Raw genomic sequence first — 7,500 nt, forward strand, 5'->3', positions numbered from 1 at the left:
GCCATTTTTCCAACATCCACCCACCTTTCAACAAATTTGCTAGAAGACTACCCCTCCCTCTTCACCCTCACTTTCCTTTTCAAGTGAAACTTGAAAAAGTTGATGAGGGTTTGGCCAAAGAAGAAAGTGTCTGACTTTAGCCCTTTCAAACAAGTCCACCATATTACCTCTTTTGTTAAAGCCACCATACAAATAAAAATTGCCTGCCCCTCCCAGTTAAAAGAGGCCAACAGGGCAATAATTCTTTCTACTATAGGTACAAGGCCTGAAATTTCAAGGAGGGGGATGGCCGATTACATCAACCACAGTACTCAACTAGTACCACTTTCAGTTTCATCAACCCCGATAGGACGAAAGGCAAAGTCAACCTCAACAGAATTTGAACTCAAAACATAGCAACAGGCAAAATACTGCTAAGAATTTTGTCCAGCATGCTAACAACTCTGCCAGCTCATCACCTTTAATAGGAACAAGGCTTTAAATTTTAGGGGAGGGGATTAGTTGATTACCTTGACTCCAGTGTTTCGCAACTACTTAATCTATGAACCTTAAAAAGACGAAAGGCAAAGTTGAACTCAGCAGAATTTGAACTCAGAACATAGCAATTGACAACATGCTGTTAAGCCTTTCTACCTGGTGATTGCTTATAAAGGCACAAAGCACAAGGCCTGAAATTTGGAAGAGGGGTGTAGTTGATATCCTCCTTCCCCAGTATTTATTTGATATTTTATTTTGCTAACCCTGGAAAGCTAAAAGACAAAATTGACCTTGGTGCAATTTGAACAAAGAATATAAAGTGTTGATTGATGATAACAATTTCTTTTATTTGCAACAGGACAGATACTGTGGTGGACATATACAAAGACTCACCCACAAAAATGTGGTGGTTTATACAAGAAATTGAATGAGAAATAATAAGTTGAAATATAAGTACACACGATATATAAATAATGAAAGATAATGACGACACATTACTACTGTTACAGGAGAGATAATCAAGGAGTATATTACCCTGGATACTAGGGGCTAGTGCCCTCTGCAACCATCAGTCTTTAAGCTAAAGGTGCACATTTAAAGTGGTCTCATTCACTCTTAGCATTTTCACAATTTTCACCCACCTTTTAAATGAATTTACTTGTGAACAGCAACATTATTTTCCCCAATACTTTCCTTCTTCAAATTGATGAGGACTTACTAAACAGGAATTTACCAAGCAGTAATATATGTATGCATATATATATATATATATATATATATATATATATATATATATATATATATATATATATATATATATATGGGAAAAAAAAATAATAATAAGGCAGAATGCTAAACTGAAAGCATATTTTAATATAGATGTGTATAACGAGAATAAAAAAAGCCTTTCTAACCGGATTCCATTGCATGGCAAATTTTCAAGAAGAGGGAAAATTAAAATAATGTTTTTACAAAAATATAAAAAAATATATAAAAAAATAAATATACCAATACATTATATTGTCTTTGAGTTTTTAACGTTCAATGGTAATCCATGTTGATAATTGTTAGATAGATTAAGATGCATGGAATTAAGAATGGTGTTGTGTTTAAAAAAGGCTGAGAGTTTATGTGTTAAACAGGAAGTGTAGTGTCAAAACAGGAAGTGTGTGTAAGGGAAGACAATTCTGTGGGTTTTATACTCTTTAGTTGGAGTTCTGGATTCTTTGTCAACAGGAAGTTTATGTCTGTTCTTAGAGAAACAAGAAGTAAATTTATATGTATTTCATTGGGTAGGCAAGAGAAGGGAATATGGTCACCGAGGAGTTTGTATGTTAAGAAGCATTTGGAATTTCTCTATAAAAAGATTCTCCTTGTTGATTCTTTCTTGTGTAGAGATTCTGTTTCTACATTGATAGAAAGGGAATATAAGCAATTGAGGGTTTTTATTTTTGGCACAAGAGTGTATGTGGCCACTGAGTGGAATTTGGCGGTGTTGAATCCTTGGGAAATATTCAACCCATACCAGCATGAGAGACAGGTACTGCTGCAGAAACATGTCTGACCACTGGGAAACATTATCTTGCTTGGAAGTAGATAAAGATTAGTGACAGGAAGGACATCTGGCCATAGAAAATCTGCCTCAATAAAACTCTGTTCCATGCATGCATGAAAAATGTGTGTGATATGCACAGAGAAAAGGAGAAAGAGGATTTTGTATGAGTGAATGTGAAAGAATAGCCTTCTCTCTCTCTCTCTCTTTCTCTCTCTCACACACACACACACACACCCACACACTCACAGCCAGGGACATGTATTTTAAGCCCTGCTGGCCAAAAACACCAAAAAGCCGGGTTGGCCAAAAACAACAAATGAAGACTAGATCCTTTAAGTGGCCCAGCACCTTTACCTTTTCCATCAGTCAGTCACCGTACATAAGAACAACACAAGCTGATAAAGTGAGTAATAAACTGAACCTCTATGCAATTCAAAGTGCAAAAAGAAATAACAGCTAAATCTCCATCAAATTACACCTTACAGTCATTAATGAAAAGAAAAAAATTACACACTGGAATGAGAGGATGCATTCAATATCGAGGTGCTATATATACAAAACATAGCTATTTTAGCCAGACTATAAATATTATAATTAGCTGTTCTTCGTTTATATAATTAGCTCTTCTATTTTTCCACACACAAATTTAATTACAGATTAGTTTTGATATCTTTATATTCTAGACAACTAAATGGCAGAGACATTAGAGGTTTGTCTCGCAATACTTGCTGTGATTGTCTGTACCTGAGGTTCAAAACCTGTTGTGGCATATTCAGACATTAGTTGAATAAATCCTTACTGGCAAAAGTTGAAATTCCACTCAATGCAATATGCATGATAAATGTAAATCTACTAAAAGTATTGAGTTCTTTCATTAATAAATGATGATGTTTTGCACTGAACTACTCAGTTTGAATGCAAACAAACCGGAACCAGTTGTCAAGTGGAATGCACATACATACATACAAGAGTTACGGAATGGAGTGGATAATATCTGGGCTACATAGGTTTCATAGTGAGTGGAACCTCAGAAGTGGTAAATATCCAAGTGAGGTGTATAACACAGGTACTCTTCAGGCCAAGGCTATCTTGGATCTTGCATTATTTATATATAATATATAAATAATAAGATCCTAGGATCTTACATTCATATATTCTTTCATTTGTTTCAGTCATTTGACTGTGGCCATGCTGGAGCACCACCTTTAGTCGAACAAATCGACCCCAGGACTTATTCTTTGTAAGCCTAGTACTTATTCTATTAGTCTCAAACCGCTAAGTTACAGGGATGTAAACATGCCAACATTGGTTGTCAAGCGATGGTGGAGGGTACAAACACAGACACATATATACCAAATCCAGTCATGAAGCTTTGGTCAGCCTGAGGATATAATATAAGACACTTGCCCAAGGTGCCGCACAGTGGATTTCAAACCCAGAACCATGTGGTTGGCAAGCAAGCTACTTACCACACAACCACTCTGATATGTATATATAGATATACACACATATGTACATGCATGGCTTCAACATGGTTTCCTTTTAATGAATTCTGGGACAAGGCAACAGTCAACTTGGAGCTTAGTAGAGGACACTTAGAAGACACTATCACAAAATGTAGTACAGTGGGACTGAACCCCAAATCATGTGGTTGCAAAATGAGATTTTTAACTGCACTAGCCATGTCTATTTATTTATGTCCTCATCATTTTGATAAACATTTACATGTCTTCATATTGTTTTACTTATAAGCATAGATACAAGAGTTTTATATACATTTAATGTTTTATGTATGTATTGTATATTTTTATTTGTGATGAAGTCAGATTCTTCTTAAAAGTATTAAGAAATATTATTCTGAGCAACAAGTTTGAGTATCATTATAGGAATGAGACAGAACTAAAAGAAACACTGGCTTTATGAATACCATTTATTGTTTAGCCCTGGGCATTATAAATCTTAGTTAACAACTTGGCTCACATACATACACACACAGAGCACATGCACTCATATACACACATGTATTTATATACATTCACAAACACCTTACTTCTAATAAGACATTAGTATAATGTTTCACTCATAATTGCAAGTAAGGTCAATCCCTGCATACACACAAACATGCATACCTGAATGCATATAGACTATACCCTCCCCTATGCATTATATACATCTCTGACACACACTATACACACCACATACCCATATACACATGCATACACATACTCAAACCCAAACCTGTTTACTCAAACTCAGTTACTGATATCTTACCCCTGATGATAAGACATTAAGTAAGGACGATACAAGCACAGATGCACACACACACACACACACACACACCTCATGCACAAGCATACCCAAACAAACTTACACATACAAGAATGCCCAATCACAACTCTATACACACATGCATTTAAACCACAAACATACGTACACACACACACACACACACACCTTATTTCAAAGACAGTAAGTATGAGTGAAACAGACACACACACACACACACACACATACAAAGTGACTCACACATAGCATTCACACACACACACACACATATGTACGTAACATATACATACACCTACACACATACACATGCAGAAACCCATTCATACACGCACTTGTAAAATACCTTATCAGTGATAAGACATTAAGTATTTGTGAAACACACACACACACACACACACATGCATGCACACCTACAGACACACACATATACATGCACACCTACACACACGCACTTAACAAATAATAATTATCACCAATAAGACACCGAGTATAAGTGAGATAAACAAATAAAAGCAAGCAAGCAAACGCAACAAAGAAACGCAACACACAAAAACACTGGTGACAAAGTAATCATATTTCTTATAAGATATTACACCACAGAGAAGTAGGTGTTGCTTGACTTCCCATTTCTTTAGCTTATTGGGATCTGCCGTATAAATGGTTATCAATGAAAGCCACCGACCGGCCAGCATCGCCTGAGGGGAGCACATTGATTTCTACCTAATTTCTTCATCATTATTTTGTTGGAAAGCTTCCGTTGGTTCTCTCTTCTAAGGTGCCAACTAACTTAATGAGTTTTTGTGGCAGCTTCACAACCAGTAAAGACTGAATATAATTCGGCTTCATTAATACACTTAGGTGCTTTTCCAGCATTCTTATGGTGTCAATGGGTCGCTGCTTAGCCAGAAACTACTTCTTACCTGATAACAAAAGATTCAAATCTGCCTTACTTCAGATGTCATTGTTGTTGTTGTTCTTAGTGTTGTTTAGCCCCAGGTCATTCAGATCAAGTAGACTTACAGTTAAAGGCTAAGACTATACAGAAGACATTATTTATTTATGTATTTATCTATTTTTGCAGATTTGTCTTTCCTGTTTTGAGACAGTAGGGTGTGATAAAGGAGGTTTAGCAGCTATTTCTAGCAGCTGAAGAGATTACATATAGAATCTCTTCTTTGCTCTATATTAGTGTTTCTCAATTACTTTTTTTTTTTACCTATGGACTCCTTTGATTCCTATTTTATTCAGATGGACCCTCCATACTCTTTCAATGTTCAAAAAATCCTACTGTATTTATATAATTAAATATCAAAAATTGTATGAAAAAATATTGTTAAAATATTTTGCACATTGTTGAAATATAACCGATTCCTTGCAGATAAATTTTAACAACAAAACCTTATACAGATCAGCAAGGGACCATATGAATCCTGGTTAAGAATCATTAATCTATACGGGACTGGATGGGAACTTTACAGTATTTCTTCAAGTCTATGGGTGTATTTTAGAAATGAAACTAGGGCAGCAGCTGCCCAGAAGAAAGTAGAAGCATGAAACAAATCTCTAAATATTGGGTTGTCCGGAAAGTTCATGGCAATTTATAGTAGCTTACCTTTCGACTTATTTCCTATGAAACCACTTCAATTCTGGGAAGAGGGTATTTTCAAGTTAAAGGAAAGATGGAGATGCAGTGTGCAACAAAATGGTTCATATTTGGTTGATTGAAAATGTAATGGCAAGTATTTATTGACCTTTTTCTTTTCTTTAAAAATCGGCACGAACTTTCTGGACAACCCAATACAATTTGATTCATTTGAATGAGACACCTATTCCTCCCGTCACACCCAAACCACTATCTCCCTCCCTTAAAGAAGCAATTTCAATTTGATCTGATTTATTCGAAAAAGAAATTGTTTACTTCATTAAGGTATAGTTACATATACTGGATGCCTGAGAGAAAATTCATGCCAACACAAAAATTCTTCCATAAGCTGCCAAGGGGAAGAATACTAATACACCACATGGCTTTTGAAGAGCAAGAAAAAAATGGAGGCACAAAGAAGTCATTCCACCAACATTTCCCACAGTTATCCTGGATAGAGTCACAACCCCGTGGAATGGCACAAAACACTGCAGTTTGTGTTTATCAGAAAAATGATTGCAAGTTGAGTTAAGGACTGATGATCACTTAACAAAAGTACATACTGTAATACATCAAAATCATTTCCTGATAGTGACATTTTCTAACAAGCAAGTACCTGTAAAAATCTGTGTGCCAAATGATTCTAAAAGAAAAATTGAATATGTGTCATGTTACAGCAAAATCTGTGCCACATCTGCTTGCAGATGAACAAAAAGAGGAACTGAGACACATTGAGTTAGGAGCTGTTAAATCATTTGAATGTTGAGGGTTCTTGAAAAGTGTTATAAGAGGTAATGAAATGTAGGCGTATTGCTATGTTGCCAAAACAAAAAGGGCATTCTCACAGAGATCAATCATCATAAATGCAACCAAAGATTAAAAAAAAAAAGAAATTAAAAAACACATCAGAGTCATTCAAATATGAAGCTGATGTTAATTGTTTTCTTTAACTAGAAAATCATTGTTCAAGATGATTATATTCTAGATGTCAGACAATCAATAAAGAGTTTTAGTTGATTGTCCTGAGATGTTTGAGAAAGGCAGTGTAAAGGAAGAGGCCTGAAACATGGACCAACAAAAACCTGGACACTGCACCATGACAATACGCTCTCATGCAACATTCATCTCTGACATTTTAGCAAAGTAGTTGTCTCTCATTCTTTGGTGGCTTCTCTCTCCAGATTTGCCCTTGTGAGCAGTATTTTGCTACCAAAATTGAAATCCAGCCTGAAAGATTCCTGCGTTCATACACAAAAATAGACCAAACAAGTTTGCAACAAGGACTGCGTGCTATCTCTAAAAACAAGTTCAGAAAATGGAAAAGAGAAAATTCAGAATAAGAAAAAGTGAGTTACATATTAAAAGTGGAGGGACCAATTTTGAAGGACACAAAACTAATTTGAAAGTAAAGCAATATCATTTGCAATAATGGTTTTTTGAAATTCTGATTTCTTTTCAGACAGACATTATATATACTAGCTTGTGGTCTTATCTTAGAAAGAAATGAATCAAGAAAGTCTTTATAAGTCCCTTGACTGGC

General features: G+C 35.5%; 1 protein-coding gene across 2 annotated transcripts in view; it reads right to left on the reverse strand.

The window, feature by feature from the left end:
- Positions 1-7,500, reverse strand: part of LOC106878966 (conserved oligomeric Golgi complex subunit 1) — a 266,492-nt gene that overhangs the window by 112,010 nt on the left and 146,982 nt on the right. The gene's annotated exons all lie outside the window — the stretch shown is intronic.

Source organism: Octopus bimaculoides, chromosome 15 (assembly GCF_046866305.1).
Source record: "Octopus bimaculoides isolate indiv1 chromosome 15, ASM4686630v1, whole genome shotgun sequence".
Taxonomy (NCBI): Eukaryota; Metazoa; Mollusca; class Cephalopoda; order Octopoda; family Octopodidae; genus Octopus; species Octopus bimaculoides.